Below are 21,411 nucleotides of genomic sequence, written 5' to 3' on the forward strand. Positions count from 1 at the left end.
GGTTTTGAATAACATTTATTGTTTGCCTATCTTTGACAAATTTAAAGAAAGGAATGTCTTCTTTTGTTTGATTCATCTTTTTGAGCCATTCTTTTCTAATTTCTTCTCTTTCTTCTTGGTTGTATTTTTTGAGAAATAATTTTCTATTTTTTGCATTAAGTTCATGATAATAATCTTTCTCAATTCTTTCCATATTTGGTTTGAATTTTTCTTTGTTAATGACCATAACATTTTTTCTTTCTTCATAAAGATTTTCTCTTTGTTCTTCTATCAAGATTTGTGATTCTGTTGGAGAATTTGATTCAGGGATTTCTTGATAATATCCTTGAGGTATCTCTGGACCAAAGTCAACCCCCTTTAGCTTAAGGTTCGTTAGATTTGGTTCAGCATAAGTGTAGAGGCTTGAAATACTTTTTCTTCCTAAATCAATTGGTTGTCTAGAGGTTTGCCCTAGACTCTGACTTCTTGTGAGTAAAGGTTGAAAGTTTATTTTAACATTTCCTTCGTTGTCTTGAATAATTTTTGTGGCAACTGTTTTTTGTATTTCAGGAATAATTTGATGGTCTGTTTCATTTAAGTTTGTGAATTCCCACTCTCCCCCAGCCTGAATCTCATTCCATAGAAGTTTCTTGGGATGAGAGGCAAAGGATTTTCTATTGTAATTGGCTTGTAACATAAGAGTTTCTCCTTTTTCACTTGCTTGGATTGAATTTGGTAATATTGTTGAAGTTGTTGCTTTATAATAGATTTGATAAATAAGTTCAAGGTTTGAACTTCTTGAATCCATATTATAACCTTTAGTTTGAATATCTAATGTTAATAGTTTGTATAATGATTCATCATTAAGATTTGCTCTAATATTTGGATAACTTTCAAAATAAATTGGACCTTCAGCAATGTTTGATTCTAACATCCCTAAAAGAAAGTCATTGAATTCATGATGCCTGACATCACGAAGAACAACACAAACTGGTTTGTTAAGTCCTGCTCTTGTTAAAGGAAATAATCCACCCTATCCTGAGAGAAAAAATTAGGTCCCATCCGATTCTTCGTGTGAATTTGATCTATTTTGCTTAGATGGAAGGGCTTGACAAAACCCAATTCGGATTCAATATATCTTCTCACACTCTATCCAGATCCAACACAAGCATGTAATTTCATTTGCATCTCCACTTTTTGTTGTTTTGTTTTGTTAGGCCTCCCCACAAATACATAATGGGAGGCAATGGATCTACTTGCGATCAATGGTTTCTCTCATTTATTTGAGTTCAAATAGTAATATAATATCTTATAAGTGATGGGTTATAAATTTTATATGAAGGACGGATTTTTTAAATAATTTTTTATTTCTTTGGGTTATTAATTCAATAATTAGTTTCAATAATGACAATTAATGCAAATATTTTAAAATATATATTATATAAAATATGTATATTATCTTTTAAAATTAGTATTTTATTGGATGGTGTCATGATGTAAAATACTATTAAGATACACGAAAATTATTCACTATGCATATATATATTTCCCAATTCCCCACTCTCATTCTTAACTTTTTCAATTCTTCAAACCTTAACCCTTGAAAGCTGTCGTAGCACATGTACTCCTTTAGTACTAGATAGGGTTATGATGGACAATTATTTCATTATGCGACTTAATCATATCATATTTTTGACAACTAATTAAATTAATATTAAATTTTGAGTCATTGTGAAAAAATTTGACTCAAACAAATAATCTTGTGTTGACAACGGCTTAAACCCAAGGACTTAATTGATTTCTTAAAACATGATGAAATAAGGCAATGTAATCTCCAAATTTTTCACATTAGGACTAGTTACTTGATGATGACATATCCTCTAAAAAATAAATATTATTATATGCATGGATAATGTCATGTATAAATTAAGTTCCCACCATTTTTACATCTTGTATTTCATTTTGTTAGCACCGAAGGAGTCTTTACACGAGCACTTGTCCAAAGTTACGAATCATCGACTCTAATACCACTTGTTAGTATCAGGAGAATTCATGGATGTATTTAATACATGGATGAACACCAACTTGACTCAAAAGTTAAGTCTACTGAGTTTTAAGTCTACCCATATATATATATATACCCATCATTTAATTAGGTTTTTTAATGTGGGACAAACTGACAAATGGAACTCTCATTAATCTCCCTCTCACATGTGAGTTCCAACTAATTTGAAACTCTCTCCTTTGAGTGAAAATTGTCTCATCCATGGGAGTAAGTCCAATTCTTCAATAATTGCTGAAGTGGGTCTTAACCTCGCACCTTATATGTCTCAAACTGCATTTCACATGTTTACAAACCAATCTTAACTCCTATATATTGATCCTATTTGAATCCATCCATTAAACCTAGATCATCCTTATTGGTCACGATTACATGCTCGACCATTTTTTTTTCTTCCTTTTTCTTTCCTTGGGGACGCGATCCTCCCTTGATTTTTGGGCGGTTATGTATACCATTATTGTAACATCCTCAAAATTCACATCATTTTTTTTTTATCATACCTATGCAGTAGAAACATAAGTCATACAACCACATATACTATACAATACTAGAATTCATTACATACAGATCATAGCCATAAAACATTTCCCTTCAGTATCATCTACCCAAAAAATACAAAACTCTGTCACAACTCACCCTACAACCAGGGTAATCAAGAAGTCTCTATCCGTGAGCCTAATCTACTCGCCTAACTGGCTCACCTAAAAAATGTTGGAATGATAGGGTGAGTTGACGCTTAGTAAGTGGAAATATGCTATTACTAGTGTGTGGCGACTAAGTTACATATACTTTAATATAACATCTGAGCTATAATAAAATGATAAATATGTAAAGCATATCTTACATTTTTCGCAGTTTAAAACATAACTGTATCATTTGATTTTTCTACTTTTCATACTGCTAATATCATACTATATTTATCAAATACGATAAAACTGTATACATATACATATACATAACTGTGCTATTTCTCTGTGACTCTGTATGTTATAATTTGACCCTTCATGACAAGGTTGTGAGGCCCGTAGGTAGGACTTAACTTGGTCGGCCCTCCAGGTAAGTCATCATACTTTACACTACCTCAGTTCGGCTAAACTGCATCCACTCCTAAGCTCGAGACTGGCTGCTACCTTGTCAAACTAGCCCCCTCTGTAATGCCCTGAACCCTTAAACCCAAGTCTGGTGCATTATACCTAATCATATCCTGATAAATCATAATCTATAACATACGCAGCGGAAAACATAAATCATAATCTCCATATAACATAATACCAGAGTTTACTAATTCTAATTACCAACCATAATAAATTAATCATCCACCAGTATTCAAATATATACATGTCTCCAAAACATTATCCACTAATACCAGTATGTTTCACAACCATCCATATCTTATAAAACTTAAAACATAAATTATAAAACATAAAATATACATATCAAAATTAACACAAAAATATACCCTTTTTCTAATATATCTTCCAGAAAATGTTATAAAATCTCGAGCTCTCAAAGCTTGATCCTGAGAAATCCTGAAAAAGATAAATTCATATTCGGGTGAGACATATCTCAGTAAGGGAAAAAACAATATATTAAACTCAGTGTGTGACCATCATGAGATTATACATATCATTTTATAATATTTTCAAATCATTAACATAATTTCGTGAAACCATTTTTTGATCCTAATCAAACACATGCAAGTGTTTAACCCACAAGATTACCCAAGGATAGGGGTGATTACCCGCCCATACAAGTAGCACCCATCTGCTCTGATACTTAGGTAATCCTAAGGTCACAATTAAAACATACCAGAGCACTCACCTTACTCAGTAAGCCCTCAAGTGTAAGATTAATCTCGTACTCATACAGTTCATACAAAAGTTTATCGGTGAAGGCCCTAAGGATAGGAAAATCTAGCCACCCATACAAGTAGGTTCCCTCTGCCCTAGTACATTATGCGGCTACTGCCACATCTGTAGCTACTAGTGCACTCGGCTTACTCAGCAAGCCCTCAGGCGAAAGGTACGTCTCGCCCAATCATAACATATTCTACGTACATAGATACTTCTAACATCATAATGCATCATTATTTCCATCGTTATTCAATCATTCACATTCTTTCATGTTCATAACTTAACATTTCCTTACGTTTCACTTTAAGTGACTCTTTCCCATTTGTATCATTCACATTTCACATTTCATTTCATTACATTATCATTCCTTGTCATTTCATTTCATAACATTTTCATTTCATTCCTTTGTACTACAGCCACTCTTTAGCCGTCATTTGTTAGTCCACATAGAAATCCGCTAGAATCTACTACAGTTAGTCCACATAGAAATGCACTAGAATCTGCTAACCCGGCTTTCAACTGTCATACATTTACCCAACATCTTTCAGCTATTTTACCTAACATCTTTCAGCTGTTTACATGGTTGCATTAACACACACAAGCAACATAGTCCATGTCATGTTTTATTCACAATGCATTACTTACTTAACTTGCATCTCATACATTTAACATATAATTTGCACAGATTCTCATGCCACACAATTTATTAATAAAATTCATATACATTCCTTACAAAAATAAGTCAACCCATAATTAACATTAATATGCTGAAAATACATTTAATTTCTTATTTAATTCATCATAAAATTCTTTTCACTTTCATTCATTTATTTTCCCATATACATAGCTATATAAGCATTCCTAGGCTCAGAAAATACAAATTTCATGGCTGGCATTTTTAAACCCAAATAAAAACATATATATACATAAATAACACATAATCATTTTTAATTCATGAAAAACCTGATTTAATATATAAATTTCCCCCTTACCTAATTTCTTGAACTATGCCAACAGAAATTCTGAAAAATACCTGCGACGCTCACCAGGACCCTGAATCAAGAATCCTAATTCCATTAAATTAACCCTAAATAAAATATTATTTTAATATTTCCTAGGGTCATAAATTTTAAATAAATAAATATACCTTTAAATTTAGCCAAATTGCCAAATTTCCTAAATCCCACTCTCACTTTGGAGTAGGGCCTAGAAAATCCCAATTAAAAAATTACCTACGCCAAAATGACGACAACAACGATTAGGACCCCGTGGTGGTGCCTAATCGTTGATTCAATAGCAGATTAACAACGAAATTGAGAAAATGGAAAAAATTTACCTTTCCCCAAGAGCAGTACCTAAGTCGTTCCCACGACAAATCTACTCCAGTAGAACTGTCGGTGGCGGAGTTAGGAATCCAACAACACCTTCTGTTTCCCAATCCGACGCAAACCCGTTGAAAAATTAAGAGAAGAAGAGATGGAAACGAACGCGTAGGAAAGTTAAAAAAAAAAATTCAGAGAGGGGGGGGGGTTGTGTGCAGCCTCTGTTCTTCTACTCCTTCTTCTTTCTTCTTCTTTATTCTTTTACTTTACTTTTACTTCATATATATATATATATATATATATATATATATATTTATACATATCTTATTTCAATTAGTTTTTTTTTTTTTTATAAATCCAATGTAATAATGTTTAATTTAATAACTAATTATTTAATTATTTAATTTATCTTATTTTAATTTAATTTTTTAAAAATTTTAATTTTTTTTTCTTTTTCCCACGTCATTCCTTTTATTTATTTATTTGTTATTTTATCTATTTTTTTTTATCATTTTAATTTTTCGGGTCTTTACACCCTCAACCCAATGAATTCGGGAGTTGCACCCTCTTCGAGCACAGTTTGACGGTACCCACACACTATCTGAGATATGTGGTTGTACTCTATTCTGTATATAGCAACGGTACCGTGCTCTATAACTGTATCTGCCTATAATCTTTCCACAGGGATCTGATACTATATACATATATACTATACTCTTTTTACTGTTTTCATTATGTTTCCAAAATAACCATAATGCTATTAATCTGTACTGTAAATACTGTAATATTTATAGCATCTTGATGCTATAACTGTATAATCTATCTGTATCTTCTATCTGTATACTCTGAGTGTTATGGCATTTAGGAAAACATAACATTCTGTAAACACTATATATATATATATACTGATCTGAATAAACATCTGTGTATATTTATATCTGTCTGTGAAACTATTTAAATAAAATTGTATATGTACATGCATCTATCTGTATAATATCTATGAATATCTGACTATATCTATATGTTCTGTATAACATCATATATTAAGAAAACTGTATAAAATTCTACATCAAATAATATCTACTCAAGCCACACATACTTTATAATCTCATATTCTATAAAAACTATATAATAATTGGTATACATGCACTGTAAAATTTCGGTTAACATAATCAAATCTCCTAGCATAGCATATTTCCCTTACCTAGTTTCTGAAAAGCCTTCACTGAACTCTGGCCCTACACCCGCAGGGTTTCCCACTCAACACCCTGAAAGCAACATCCCCCAGAACAAAACATTAGTATTTTCCTGCATACAACATTTCCTATAACTGCAGGGAAAACAGATTCTGAATAAAACACATGACCTTAAGTTTGGGATGAATTCCAAACTAACTCCCCCAACGATAAGCTCCAGCAAACTTGTAGAGAACTTTGTCAGGACCATCGTGGTGGCCTCATATCTTCAATCTGGTGAGCAATGAACCCGGAATCGAAGAGAGAAGGAGTGGGAGACGTTTTAGAGAGAGAGAGAGTTTTTATGCAAATTTTCTATTGAAAAGTTCGGATTTTCATTTTTTATAGCCCGTATTCATCGATGAGACATGTCATCTCGTCGATGGGTCCTTAAGGAATTTCGTCAATGAACTTCCTCCTTCGTCGATGAATTTTAGACTGCCCCAAAACCTCTCTCAGTGTCTTCTCGTCAACGAGAAATAGTTTCGTCGACGAGTCTCGTCGACGAGGTATCCTTATGCGCTCATCGACGAACTCCTTGTGTTCATCTATGAGGTCCTGTGTAAATCTTCTGAGTTATTACATCCAAAGTGCAACATCGTCGACGAACGCGGAGCCTCCTTCTATTTCTGATTCCATTTCCCTCCCTTTTTAAATACCATTATTCTTCGGGTCATTACATTCTCCCCTCCTTATAAAATTTCGTCCTTGAAATTTACTATTCATATAGCTCATTATTCTTTAAAGGCAAAACGGTCTACTTATTTTATTACCTGCCCTCACTAATGGCGGAGGAATACCATGGTTGCATTCTATGTTCCGGGAGATTACACAAATAAAATTAAAAAACTAGTTACTAACTAAACAGTACATGTACCTACAAAAGAAACATTACCTAACTATTTACATTACCTGATTACTCTTGGAACAAATGTGGGTATTTCTTTTGAATTTCATCATCGAGTTCCCATGAGGCTTCTTCCATAACATGGTTTCTCCATAAAACATTTACTAACTGAATTTCTTTGGTGCGCAGTACTTGTGTCTTTCTGTCTAAAATCTGTACTGGCATCTCTTCATAAGCTAGCGAATCCTTGTGTTCTATCTCTGCATAGCTAATTATATGGGATGGGTCTGGGATGTATTTTCTCAACATAGCAACATGAAACACGTCGTGTATTCTTCATAACGCTAGTGGCAAAGTTAGCCTGTAGGCAACTGACCCTATTCTTTCTAGTATCTCAAAAAGGTCAATAAACCTAGGACTCAACTTGCCCTTCTTTCCAAATCTCATAATTCCTCTCAGAGGAGTTACTTTCAAGAAAACCAGATCTCTCACGTCAAACTCTAACTTCCAACGGAGAGTGTCTGCATAGCTTTTCTGCCGACTCTGCACTATATTGATTCTTTCTTTAATTAGTCGAACCTTATCATACGCCTGTTGAACAATCTCTAGACCCAAAACTTGCCTCTCGCCTACCTCATCCCATAAGAGAGGAGAACGACATCTCCTGCCATATAGTGCCTTGTACGGAACCATGCCGATACTAGACTGGTAGCTGTTATTATAGGCAAATTCAACTAGTGGTAGAAACTGAGTCTAGCTACCACCAAAATCTAGCATGCATGCATGAAGCATATCTTCTAGTGTCTGAATCGTCCTCTTGGTCTGACCATCTATCTGGGGATGGAAAGCAGTGCTAAATGCTAACAGTGTACCCATAGTCTCCTGAAAATTTTTTCAAAATCATGAAGTAAACCGAGGATCTCGGTCCAAGACTATGGATACTGGTACTCCATGAACATGAACTATCTCCTGAACATATATTTCTGCCAGTCTGTCCATGGAATAGCTGATTCTAATAGAGATAAAATGAGTGGTCTTCGTCAAACGATCCACAACCACCCAAATTGCATTTAACCCCTGACGCATTGATGGTAATCCTATAAAGAAATCCATCGAAACGTGATCCCATTTTCATTCTGGAATAAATAATGGCTGCAACTGCCCTGCTGGTCTCTAGTGCTCAACTTTAACCTGCTGGCACGTCAAGCACTGCTGTACAAATTCAGCTATCTCTCTCTTCATTCCACTCCACCAGAAGTACTCCCGCAAATCCCAATACATTTTAGTGCTACATGGATGCACGGTGTATAGGGATATGTGAGCCTCCTCCAATACAGTTCTCCTTATCTTAGTATTTGCAGGAACACAGACCCTAGTACGGAACCGCAAAGATCCGTCATCTGATATGCTGAATTCCTCACCTAGACAATCTCGCACCCTAGCCGTTACCTCTACCAACTCTGCATCATCACTCCAGGTTGCTTTAATCCTCTCGTATAGCATAAGCTAAACCACTATAGTGGCAATGGCTGCCTGAGAACTTTCCTCTATTAATTATCTGTTGAGCCTCTCCAAATCTATTAAAATTGGACGCGGAATCTCTATGGCTGCTAGTACTGGTCCCATTAATTTCCTACTCAAAGCATCAGCTACCACATTCGCTTTCCCTGGGTGGTTACTAATGGTGCAGTCATAGTTTTTAATAAGCTCTAGCCACCTTTTTTGTCTCATATTTAGTTCCTTCTAAGTAAAGAAATACTTCAAGCTCTTGTGATCCGTGAAAATCTTATACTTTCCACCATATAGGTAATGCCTTCAGATCTTGAGAGGATACACCACTGCAGCAAGCTCTAAATCATGGATAGGATAATTCCTCATATACTCTTTAAGTTGTCTAGACGCATACGCAATAACCCTGTCGTGCTGCATCAACACGTATCCAAGACCCTTCAAAGAGGCATCATTGTATATTACAAACCCGTCCTCCCCTAATGGAATAGCTAATACCGGAGCTGAAACAAACCGCCGCTTTAACTCTTGAAAACTTTGTTCACAGTCGTCGGTCCAATTAAACTTCTCATGTTTTCTCATAAGCCGTGTTAATGGACCTTGTCGCGACGTCCCGGGAGCGCGTGTGCCCCGGGCGGCGAAATTAGAAATCATTTTAATATTTCAAGGAAAACATGGAATTTTGGAGTCGTCACTAACCTTTAGTGCGGTTAGAACACATGATTACTACCCCGTTAGGGGAAGAATCGGTCTACATTATTAGAGTTGGGGTCGGGAGTTCGGTTACGCGAGGGGAAGGTACGAGCACCCCCTACGCGCCCGTTCTTACGAACGGTACCTAATTAATTTAAGATTATCCCTAAGTTAATCTAATAAGTCTTTAAATTACTCCTTTTTATGAATTTATAAATACATGTGGAAAATAAATAAATAAATAAATATAATATCTATATATGTATTCCCTTAGAGCTTAGGGTATGTGATGCCCGAAGGCTCATACCCCCGCAATAAAATCATAGGGATTGGAATATCGAGAAAATATCTTATAAAAAAAATAAGTATAATGATATAGAAATAAAAAATATAATATAAATTACTTAAAGAAAATAAATACGGCAATTATGAAGAACGCACATCATGATAATGATAATAATACCTAACTTAAATATATGTACATAACGTAATAGTAATAATAACACGTACCTTAGCATATGTATATATATGTATGATAATAATAATTATAATAATAATAATAATAATAAATAACTTGTACCCTGATTTATGGTAATAATAACACGTATCTCAAATAATATATATATACATACACTAACAATAATAATAACACCTACTTTAACATATATATACCTACACAAAAAAGATAATAATAATAATAACACGCAGTGGGATATACAATAATGACACAATTCTAAAAATATATGTATGTATATGTATATAATGATAAAGATAATAGTTGTAGCAATAATAATATTAATAATAAAAAGATATATCTTAATAATACAATACTTGTCTTAATAGTAACATACAATTAATAATAACATATACAACATGGAAATAATTAAAGAAACAAATCAATCCTACAATTAAAATGTAAACTATACAATATGGAAACAAATCAATTCTAAAATTAGTATATAATTACACAATTATGAGTATGACAACAAAATAATGAAATTATGGAAACAATCAATTCTAAAATCAATATGTAGACATGCAAGGATAAATATGGGAACAAATAAGCTTTAACATTAGTAAGCAATAATATAAAATGATAAAGATGGGAGCAATAATAAAATAATGATCAAGAATACCCTAAATAATTACATAATCAAATAAGATAAATATATTACCCATTAAATGTCACAATATCAATAAATAAATAAAAACCCAAAATAATTATACAAGCAAATAAGGTGAACATATTACCCATTAAATATTACAATAAAAACAAAGAACCGAAAATAAGCATATAAGCCAATAAGATGAATATATTACACATTGAATATTATAATGACAACAAAATAAACCCTAAAACACTAACATATTACATATTGAAATTAACAATAATGATAAAAACCCTAAATATAATACAAGCAAATAGAATGACTATTACATATTAAACGTTACAAAATCAACAAAGAAATCATGAATAAATGTACAAACCAACTAAATACATTGCACTTAAAATATTATAATATTAACACAACAAAAACCATAAATAAATATTCAAGACAATAATTGCATTTCAAATATTAACAATAAAACATAATAAAATACAGACCTATTACTAAAAGTATTACAACATTAAAACACATAAATAACATTACAACACAAAAAAAAGTAAAAATATATATAAAACAAATATGCAACATAATAATAAATAATATGCAAAATAAATACACATAATAATAATGATAACATATAAAAAAAAATGCATGAAATAAATAGTAAAATATATATATATATATATATATATATATCTTATGTGTGCAGTGCCTGCTGTGTGCAGGAATCTGCGTAGGGGTTTCGTGTGTGTGTGTATGTGTGTTTGAAGGCAGGAAACTCACTGTGTGTTCCAGCGTGTGTGTGTGTGTGTGTGTGTGCATCGTGTTTGAGTGCAGGGACTTACAGAGGGGGGGGGTACAGCCGGGAGACGCCGACGGCGACGGGAGCGAGCGACGGCGACGGTGACGGTGACGGTGACGGTGACGGGAGTGAGTAACGGGCTGCTGGGTGGTTGCTCCTGCGGCCAAAGATGATGGGAGTGAGCGACGGAGCTGCTGGGTGGTTGCTCCTGTGGCCGGAGATGACGGGAGTGAGCGACGGGGCTGTTGGGTGGTTGCTCCTGCGGCCGCTGCTGAGTCCTTTGTGGGCGGCGGTGGTCGCGACAGCTCCTGAGAGGCCGGTGTGATCTGCGGAGTTGCAGCAGGGTGAGGATTGATGGGCTGTGAGCAGGGGAGTTCTGTTGCAGAGATTTGCTCAGGCCTCGAATAGACAAGTATGTTATCCATAAACACAACTACAAACTAGTCCAGGTACTGGTGGAACACTCGATTCATTAAATCCATGAATACTGCTGGTGCGTTAATCAACCCAAATGGCATCACGAGAAACTCGTAATGCCCATATCTAGTTCAAAATGCAGTTTTTGAAATGTCCTCTGCTCTAACTTTCACCTGATGGTAACCTGACCGTAGGTCAATTTTAGAGTAAACCTAGGTCTCCTGAAGCTAATCAAATAAATCATCGATCCTAGGGAGAGGATATTTATTCTTAATTGTCAGTTTGTTGATCTCCCTATAATCAATGCACAATCTCATGGTTCCATCTTTCTTTTTCACGAATAGAACCGGCGCTCCCCAAGGCGACACACTAGGCCTGATAAACCCCCTGTCCAGCAATTCTTGTAACTGATCTTTCAACTCTTTTAACTCGGTTGGAGCCATACGGTATGGTGCTTTAGATACCGGTGCAGACCCCAACAACATATATACAGTAAACTCAATTTTACGGTCAGGCGGCAAACCAGGCAATTCTTCTAGAAAGACATCTGGGAACTCCCTCACTACTGGTATGTCAGCTTATTTCAACTCTTCTTTTGGTAATTCTTTTATGCATGCAACATACCCTTGGCAACCACCCTGCGGCAGTCTCCTCACCTGAATGGTCGACACTAGCTGTGGCATGGCACGTACACATGAACCCACAAATCTATACTCTTGTTCGTCCGGGGGTCTGAAAATTACTTCCTTTTGGTGGCAATCTATACTGGCATGATGAGTTGTTAGCCAGTCCATGCCCAGTCTCACATCAAACTCCTGTATATCTAGGACCACAAGATCCGCTAACAACACTCTCTCTTGAATACTTACTAGAAAATTCTGAAGCACTTTCCTGCATTTTACCATAGATCCCATCGGCGTGCCCACAAATAATTCTACATCTAATAGCTGGGTCTCTACCCCAATTATTCTGATATACTCCGCTGATATAAAAGAGTGGGTGACACCTGTATCAAAAAAAATAACAATTTTATATGGTAAAATAATAAGGGTACCTGTGACCAGGTCTCCAGCCATCTCGGCATCTCCCGGCATCAATGCATAAACCCTCGCTGGCACAGTATTTCTCTAGTGACCTCCACAGGGTGCCTGATATCCTCCCCGAAATGTTCTAGGAGCCGATACATAACCCGGTGGCATTTGACAGGATCGAGCCATATGACTAGGCCTCCCACAACGATAACAAACATTCTCCCCCAGTCGGCACTCACCAAGATGTCTCCGTCCGCATCTGGTACAATTACTGGGAGGCTGACCACCCTGAAATCCACCCTGCTTTACCATCTGTCTCTGACCTCCACTAGATCTATCTCCTCTCCAAGGTCCTCGACTAGGACCTACCTAAAAACTCAAGGGCATAGTCCTCTTCTTCTGACTCTGTGTCTCAGTCTCCTTTAATAGACTCTCCTCCGCTATAGTAGCCCTGTTAACCAATTCTGTAAAATCCTAGATCCTCAGTACTGCCACCTACCTATAAATATCTCACCTCAGGTTCTTTTCAAACATTCTCGCCTTCTTCACTTCGTCTGGGACAATATATGGGCAGAAACGCGAGAGCTCGATAAATCTCACCGTGTACTGCTGGACTGTCATTGACCCCAGAGATAGACTCAAAAACTCCTGTACTCGAGCCTCTCTGACTGAGGCAGGATAGTATCTATCGAAGAATAGGTCCCTGAATCATGCTCAGGTCATCGGTACTGGAATCGCCCTCTACTCCTCCAATAGTCTAGTGGCTGTCCACCACCTCTCGGCCTCCCCTACCAGTCTATATGTAGCATATAAGACCCTCTGCTTATCGATGCAGTGAAGTACTGTCAAAATCTTCTCTAACTCCTGCACCCAATTCTCTATCACTGCAGGGTCGGCTGTTCCTGAAAAGGCTAGTAAATTCATCTTCATAAATTTCTCTATGGTACCTCCCTGAGGTAGCAATGAACTTCCCTGTTCCCTAGAGCTCCGAGCAATCTTAGCCATAACTTGCTAAGCCACACTACATAGCACAACATCTGAATCTCCACCGCCTGCGCCAGAAGGACCCACTCCATCATCTTCACTAGCGTGAGCACTACTACCCCCTAGGTCCATCCTGCAAACACACAAAACACTGTTTCAAAATCATATTGCCCATACATACCTAACTTATTCTACTCAACTAAAACTTCAGATTCTCTATTAACAATCTCTCATGTTCCTGATCCCAAAATCCAATCCTGCAATCTAAACACATGACTCGTCGATGGTTTACTATGGTTTTCCTGAAGTCGTTACTCCAGGACAACCACAGAAACAGTCACGAAAATCCTGTATCCAAATCACAAAATAAAACCTCAATTCCTTTCCTCAATTTTAGTATTATTTTCCACTGCATTCTAGAGTCTGCAAAACCTAGCAACTTAGGCTATAATACCAAAATGTAGCAACCTCAAAATTCACATCATTTTTTTTTATCATACTTATGCAGCGAAAACATAAGTCATACAACCACATATAACATACAATATTAGAATTCATTACATACAAACTATAGCCATAAAACATTTCCCTTCAATATCATCTACCCCAAAAATACAAAACTCTGTCACAACTCACCTACAACCAGGGTAATCAAGAAATCTCTATCCACGAGCCTGATCTGCTTGCCTAACTGGCTCACCTAAAAAATGTTAGAATGATAGGGTGAGTCAACGCTTAGTAAGTGGAAATATGTTATTACTAGTGTGTGGCGACTAAGTTACATATACTTTAATATAACATCTGAGTTGTAATAAAATGATAAATCTATAAAGCAAATCTTACATTTTTTGCAGTTTAATACATAATTGTATCATTTGAGTTTTCTACTTTTCATACTACTAATATCATACTATATTTATCAAATACTGTAAAACTGTATACATATACATATACATAACTATGCTCTTTCCCTAAGACTGCGTATGTCATTATTTGACCCCTCATGACAGGGTTGTGCAGTGTGTAGGCGGGACTTAACCTGGTTGGCCCTCCAAGTAAGTCATCATACTCTACACTACCTCAACCCAACCAAACTACTTCCACTCCTAAGCTCGGGACTGGCTGCTACCTCGTCAAACAGCCCCCTCAACCCAGTGAACTGGGGAGCTGCACCCTCTCCGCGCACAATTTGACGATACCCACACACTATTTGAGATATGTGGTTGCACTCTATTCTGTATATAGCAACGGTACTGTGCTCTCTAACTGTATCTGTCTATAATATTTTCACAGGGATCTGATACTATATACATATATACTATACTCTTTTTACTGTTTTCATTATGTTTCCAAAATAACCATAACGCTATTAATCTATACTATAAATACTGTAATATATGTAGCATCTTGATGCTATAACTGTATAATATGTCTGTATATTCTATTTGTATAATATGTCTGTATACTCTGAGTGTTATGGCGTTTAGGACAACATAACATTTTATAAACACTATATATATATACTGATCTGAATAAACATCTGTGTATATCTATATCTGTCTGTGAAACTATTTGAATAAAACTGTATATGTACATGCATCTATTTGTATAATATCTGTGAATATCTGACTATATCTATATGTTCTATATAACATCATATACTGAGAAAATTGTATAAAATTTTACATCAAATAATATCTACTCAGGTTGCACATACTTTATAATCTCATATTCTGTAAAAACTACATAATAATTGGTATACATGCACTGTAAAATTTCAGTTAACATAATCAAATCTCCTAGCATAACATATTTCCCTTACCTAATTTCTGAAAAGCCTTCATTGAACTCTGGCCCTACACCTGCAGGGTTCCCCACTTAACACCCTGAAAGTGACATCCCCCAGAACAAAACATTAATATTTTTCTACATACAACATTTCCTATAACTGCAGGGAAAGCAGATTCTGAATAAAACACTTTACCCTAAGTTTGGGATGAGTTCCAAACTAACTCTACCAACGATCAGCTCCAGCAGACTTGTAGAGAACTTAGTCATGAGCATCGGGGTGGCCTCAAATCTTTAATCTGACGAGCAATGGACCCGAAATCGAAGAGAGAAGGAGTGGGAGACATTTTAGAGAGAGAGAGAAGAAATTTTTACGCAAATTTTCTGTTGAAAAATTCGGGTTTTCATTTTTTATAGCCCAAATTCGTCAATGAGACATGTCATCTCGTCGACGAGTCCTTAAGGAATTTCGTTGATGAACTTCCTCCCTCATTGATGAATTTCAGACTACCCCAAAACAACTCCCCATATCTTATCATCAACAAGACATGGTTTCGTCGATGAGGTCTCCTTATGCGCTCGTCGACGAACTCCCTGTGTTCGTCGACAAGGCCCTGTATAAATCTTTTGAGTTATTACATTCAAAGTGCAATGTCGTCAACGAACGCAAAGCCTCCTTCTGTTTCTGATTCCATTTCTCTCCCTCTTTAAATACCATTATTCTTCGGGTCATTACAATTATTTTCGACGATGAAGCCACACAAGTCACCTCATTATGTTGCATCTAGTCTCCTAGTCACCCCAATCAAGTCATGCACTCCTCATTTTTCCTTCCTTCTCCCCATACTCCTTGATTCATGAAACCTCGTCGCCACTCAAACCCCACTCTTGCTAGTCATGGTAGTCACCTATTAGCTCATCTAATCACACACTAGCCAACCCATCTCCCTTGGTCCTCACCCAACCTCCAAGGTCTATAAAAACCCAATCTAGAAAAAACAACTATAGGGAGAGAAGTCATTTAGGAGATACACACAAAGTCTCTCTATCTTTATCTCTCTCTCTCTCTCTCTCTCTCTCTCTCTCTCTCTCTCTCTACTATTCCCCTACCCCTCTCTTAATTCCTAGGACCAACTTCTAGCAACCCCAAAACACCAAAAAAGAAGACATGACCCTTCCTTGTGGACACCTTTTAGCTATATCCCATTCTTGGCAATTCTCTCTCTCTCTCTCTCTCTCTCTCTCCATGTCTTTTCCTTTCTCTCTCTTGCTACTATCATCTTGGTATTTTGTATGCTTGTGGATACTACGACTAGGTGTGTACGTGAATTAAAGTACTTAAATTAAGTTCAAATGGGTAATCAATGGCTAACTGGGTACTCATTTGATAGGACGGGAGTGTAAGAGGTGTTGATACCTTCCTCTTGCATAATTATACTCCTAGTTCAAAGTGTCGTTAAAAAGACCAAGACTACCATTTCTTGACCTAAGTTAACTTAAAGATTGAGAAACTGGTAGAAGCTAACTTAAAGATTGAGAAATTGGTAGATGTTTCGGTGAACTAACTATACATAGGGAAATAATATGTTAGTGGCGACTTCAGCGAATACTTTTAAAATCCAAAATCCCATTTTACATTTATTTTTACACACGCTCGATTGTAGTGGTGGCAAAACGGATTAATGGGTCGTGTTCAAGCGGATCATAAATGGGTTAGGGTTAAACAAGTTCGGGTTCGGCTTGACCCGTTTATTAACCCGTGACTAATAGGTATATCCAAACTCGCTCATTTAAAAAATGGGTCACCCGTTTAAAATGTGAATTTTTAATTTTAAAAATTTTAAAATATTTTATATAATGACAAAAAAAAAAAAAAGCACTCTAGAGGGAGGGGGTGAGGCTCGTGAGCCATCTGCCCATCCGACTTCTATCTGGGTAGAGCACTATAGTAGGGGTAGGGCCGTGAGTCTGTCATCTGGGTAAAGCACCGCAGTAAGGGGAGGACTGGAGGGGGTGAAGGTCGTAAGGGTCGCCTGGACATAGGATTCTTGCTGAGGGGTTATGATGAGGACTGGCTTGGAAGTGGCTGGCGTGTCGAATTGAGCATTGCAAATGTAAGATTTTAGAACTTTGGTGTATGCAGGGTTGGTGTTGGAGTAGATCATGGAGAAGATTTTGTTTGACAAGTCGAAAGAATTTTTGGATAGACATTGAAGAAAGTTATCGTACATAGAGGGGCCTGCACTCTCCAACCTCTATTTCTCCTTCTTCTTTTCTCTATCTATTCTAGTTTTAATTTTTGTTTTTAAAATTTTTGTTTTGGGCGAGAGTAAAGGAGCAAGCAACATCTATTCTCTTCTTTCATATTCTCCCCAACCCGAAACCCCAGTTGCATTTTTTTTCCCTTTTTTTTGGGTAACCAAAACATGTGAAGCTCTCTCACCTAAGTCCGATTTCTATCATAGATTTAGTTTGTACTGAATTGCTCTTTTTTTTTCTTTTAAATTCTGACTGCATCTTATCTCTCTCTCTCTCTCTCTCTCTCTCTCTCTCATTTATGGGACAAGAAGAGAAGATGATGCTGAGAAAATGGGTGATGTTGATGCTGCTCGTCACGGTTCTTGGCTGCACATAGGGAACTCATTACGCACTAAAACTGCGTACTTAGGCATCTTAATCCGGTCATTAGGGCTTATATTTTTAATTAAATGCCTAATTATTTCCAATATTTTATCAAAGTGCCCTATTTATCATTTTTTAGTTTTATCGAACAATTTATGAATTTTTGGCATTTTTTTATTGCAGGAAAATTTTTGGGAGCCAAACCGGCATCATTTTGTAAGTTACGCATAACTTTCCTGTTCGAGCTCCAATCGAGACGATTCAAATTTTTGGAAAAAGAAGAGAAGATTATCTACAACTTCTGTGTTTTTAGTTTTGAGAGAAATGGGCTCCAAACTCGTCAAAACGGACCGTGAGCCACATGCCTATAAATGACGAGCCATGCACGCTGTTGTCTGAAGCCGTGTGCGTGTGTAAAAATTGAAGAATTCGTGCTATGAAATGTGATAATTTTTTAAATTAAAGGAGATATAAAATAGAATTGAGTGTCGTGTGATAAGAATATGTGGGTTTTGTAGACATGAATTCATGTCATGCAATTAAAAGTGGACAACAATCCAAGTCCGAAATCCGCTAGGGGACAACCTGAATGTATTTCGGTATTATAATCATAACTCCTTCATCTGATATTGGATTGGTTTGATTCAAGTGGAGTTGGAAATCTTACTAAGATATCTACAATTCATTGTGAAATATATGTTTTCTAATTCGAACGTTTACTGGGTCCAAATTGGGTTTTAAAATGAAATTGCTGTGCTGGGCCGTGTGTAGTGCTTAAGGAAACAAAGAGTCTTGGGCCACCAAAAAATGGCCCATGCGCCTATCTCAAGAGGAGACACGGCTAGGGCAAAATATTAGAGGGGGAATATGATATTTTATGTGGGAGAAGGGTTTATGGAGGAGGAGAGAGCAGCGGGAGGCGGCGGTGCGCAAGACAGCGGAAGACTCTCGGCCTCTCTCATATTTCCGGCTCTCTCTCTCTCTCTCTCTCTCTCTCTCTCTCTCTCTCTCTCCCTTTCTTTCTTATATCTCTCTTCTTCTCTCTTTTCTTAGTTTAATGTTAGATTTATTTTCATTGTCAAGATTTTATTTTTCTTCAATTTAAAGTTGAGATTATTAATACTCTTAGTTTTGTTTAAAGTTTCTGTTAGAATTTTTATTATTCTCTTTTTCATTGTTGAATCTTAAATTCTGTTTGGGTTATTTTTTAAGTCAGTTCTCAATATCATTATTGGAATTAATTTTGGTTTCTTGATTGTGTTAAGTTTAAATTTAAGTTGGTAGTTAATTATTAAATTTATGGTTGAATGTTTCTCTTGCGTAATAAAGTTTTTCGTTTTTAGGTTTTTGTCCAAAATTTCAAACGTAGGTTTTATTCCCTATCTAAATGGTTAGATGTAGGTTTATTTTTCTACAGTTAATTTTGTTACCATCTATTTTAATGTGCTTGTTCCTTGTTTTTTTAGTGCGTGTTAGGTTTATAAATTAAATTTCACGTAGTTTTAATTTTGTCACAAAATCTCGAAAATCCCAGGAAACTGAATTTGAACTATATTCAGTAACTTTTATTTTTCAATTGGGAGAACATAAAACTTGAGATTAAAATGCATTCCCTGAGGAGACGATCTAGCCCTTGAGTTAAATATTACACGACATAACTCCTATACTTGGGATAGCTTCCGAACTGCTCATTTTTTGAGTGAGTCAAGTTTTTGGCGTCGTTGCCGGAGAATGTCAATTTTAATTTCATACTAGTGTTTTTCTTTATTTTAATTTTTCTCATGAAAAAGAAAAAAAAAGAAAAAAAAATTTGAGTTTTGAAAATAAAATGGCTGCACCTGTACCATGCACGCTTATAGATTTTTTGTAGCCAACACGAACCATACAACCATTTTGCATCATATTGCCTGAGAATGCACAAAACTTTAACATTAAGTCTGGAATAATATCTGTGATACCTCAATTTTATGGGATGGAGTGTTAAAATTTGTATCAGCATTTAACTGATTTTGAGCTTGCATATGTTACATTCATAGACGAGACTGCTACTAATGAGGCAATTAGATTGCGTCTATTTCCTTTTTCATTGAAAGACAAGGCTAAAACGTGGTTTAATTCTTTTAGGCCTAATTCTATCTCTAGTTGGGCTAATATGCAAAACAAATTTCTATATAAATTTTTTTCCTTACAAAGAACTCAATTTTTGCAGGAACAGATCAGTTGATTCATGCAAGGAGTTGATGAGACATTTCATGAAAGTTGTGAGAGATTTAGAGGTCTGGTTAACATGTTTCCTCACCATGGATTTGAATCATGGCGCTTGGTCAACTATTTTTACACTGCGTTAACTCTTGAATCGTAGCAGTTCATTCATACTATATGTTTAGGATATTTCTTTGACAAGGAGCCTGATGAGGCATTGAATTTTCTAGATCATTTAGCTAACTATGTTTAGCAGTGGAACACTAGGATTGACAAAAGATCAATTGCAGCCCAACCATTAAGAGCAGTACATGGTGGAGAGTGGTATGAATTGAAAGATGATTTTTTTGTTGAGGCACGTCTGGTTAAACTCATTAGAAGAGTGGAGGCAATGGATATGGAAAAGGAGAATAGTACAGAGCAACTTTGGAATCAACCTTCCCAGTCCTATGCACCCCCTTATTAGTCGTCATATCATCAAACTGTCTTTCAGCATCAGTATCAGCCACAACAGATCTCTCAGAGCTATACGTCGTCAGAATTTCTTGAAAATAGCATGACATAGATGGCGAACATGCTCCAGTAGTTCATGTAAACTCAAGTCAATCATCATAATGAATTGCGGGATACCATTAATGTGATGAGCATGCAGTTGGACATCTTAGAAAAAAAAGAATCGCTTGTGAAACCTCAGCCTAATCCTCAAGAGTACTAGCAGCCACAACAACAAATACACGATGTTTCTCTTGAGATAGTAGAGACCGCCATTACTTCGAGAAGTGAGAAAGAAGTTCCCCAACCTAAGATGTTCATCGCTAGACAACCAGCTGTCCCAGCATTGAAAGTTACGGCTAAAATAGATGAATTCAAAGAAAAATCAGAGGAAATGGGCTCAGAAGTGGAGCAGTTAGTTAATAAGGAGGCTGATACCGATAAGGAATACCAACCTATGGTAC

The sequence above is a fragment of the Malania oleifera genome, chromosome 8 (genome assembly GCF_029873635.1).
Source record: "Malania oleifera isolate guangnan ecotype guangnan chromosome 8, ASM2987363v1, whole genome shotgun sequence".
Classification (NCBI taxonomy): domain Eukaryota; kingdom Viridiplantae; phylum Streptophyta; class Magnoliopsida; order Santalales; family Ximeniaceae; genus Malania; species Malania oleifera.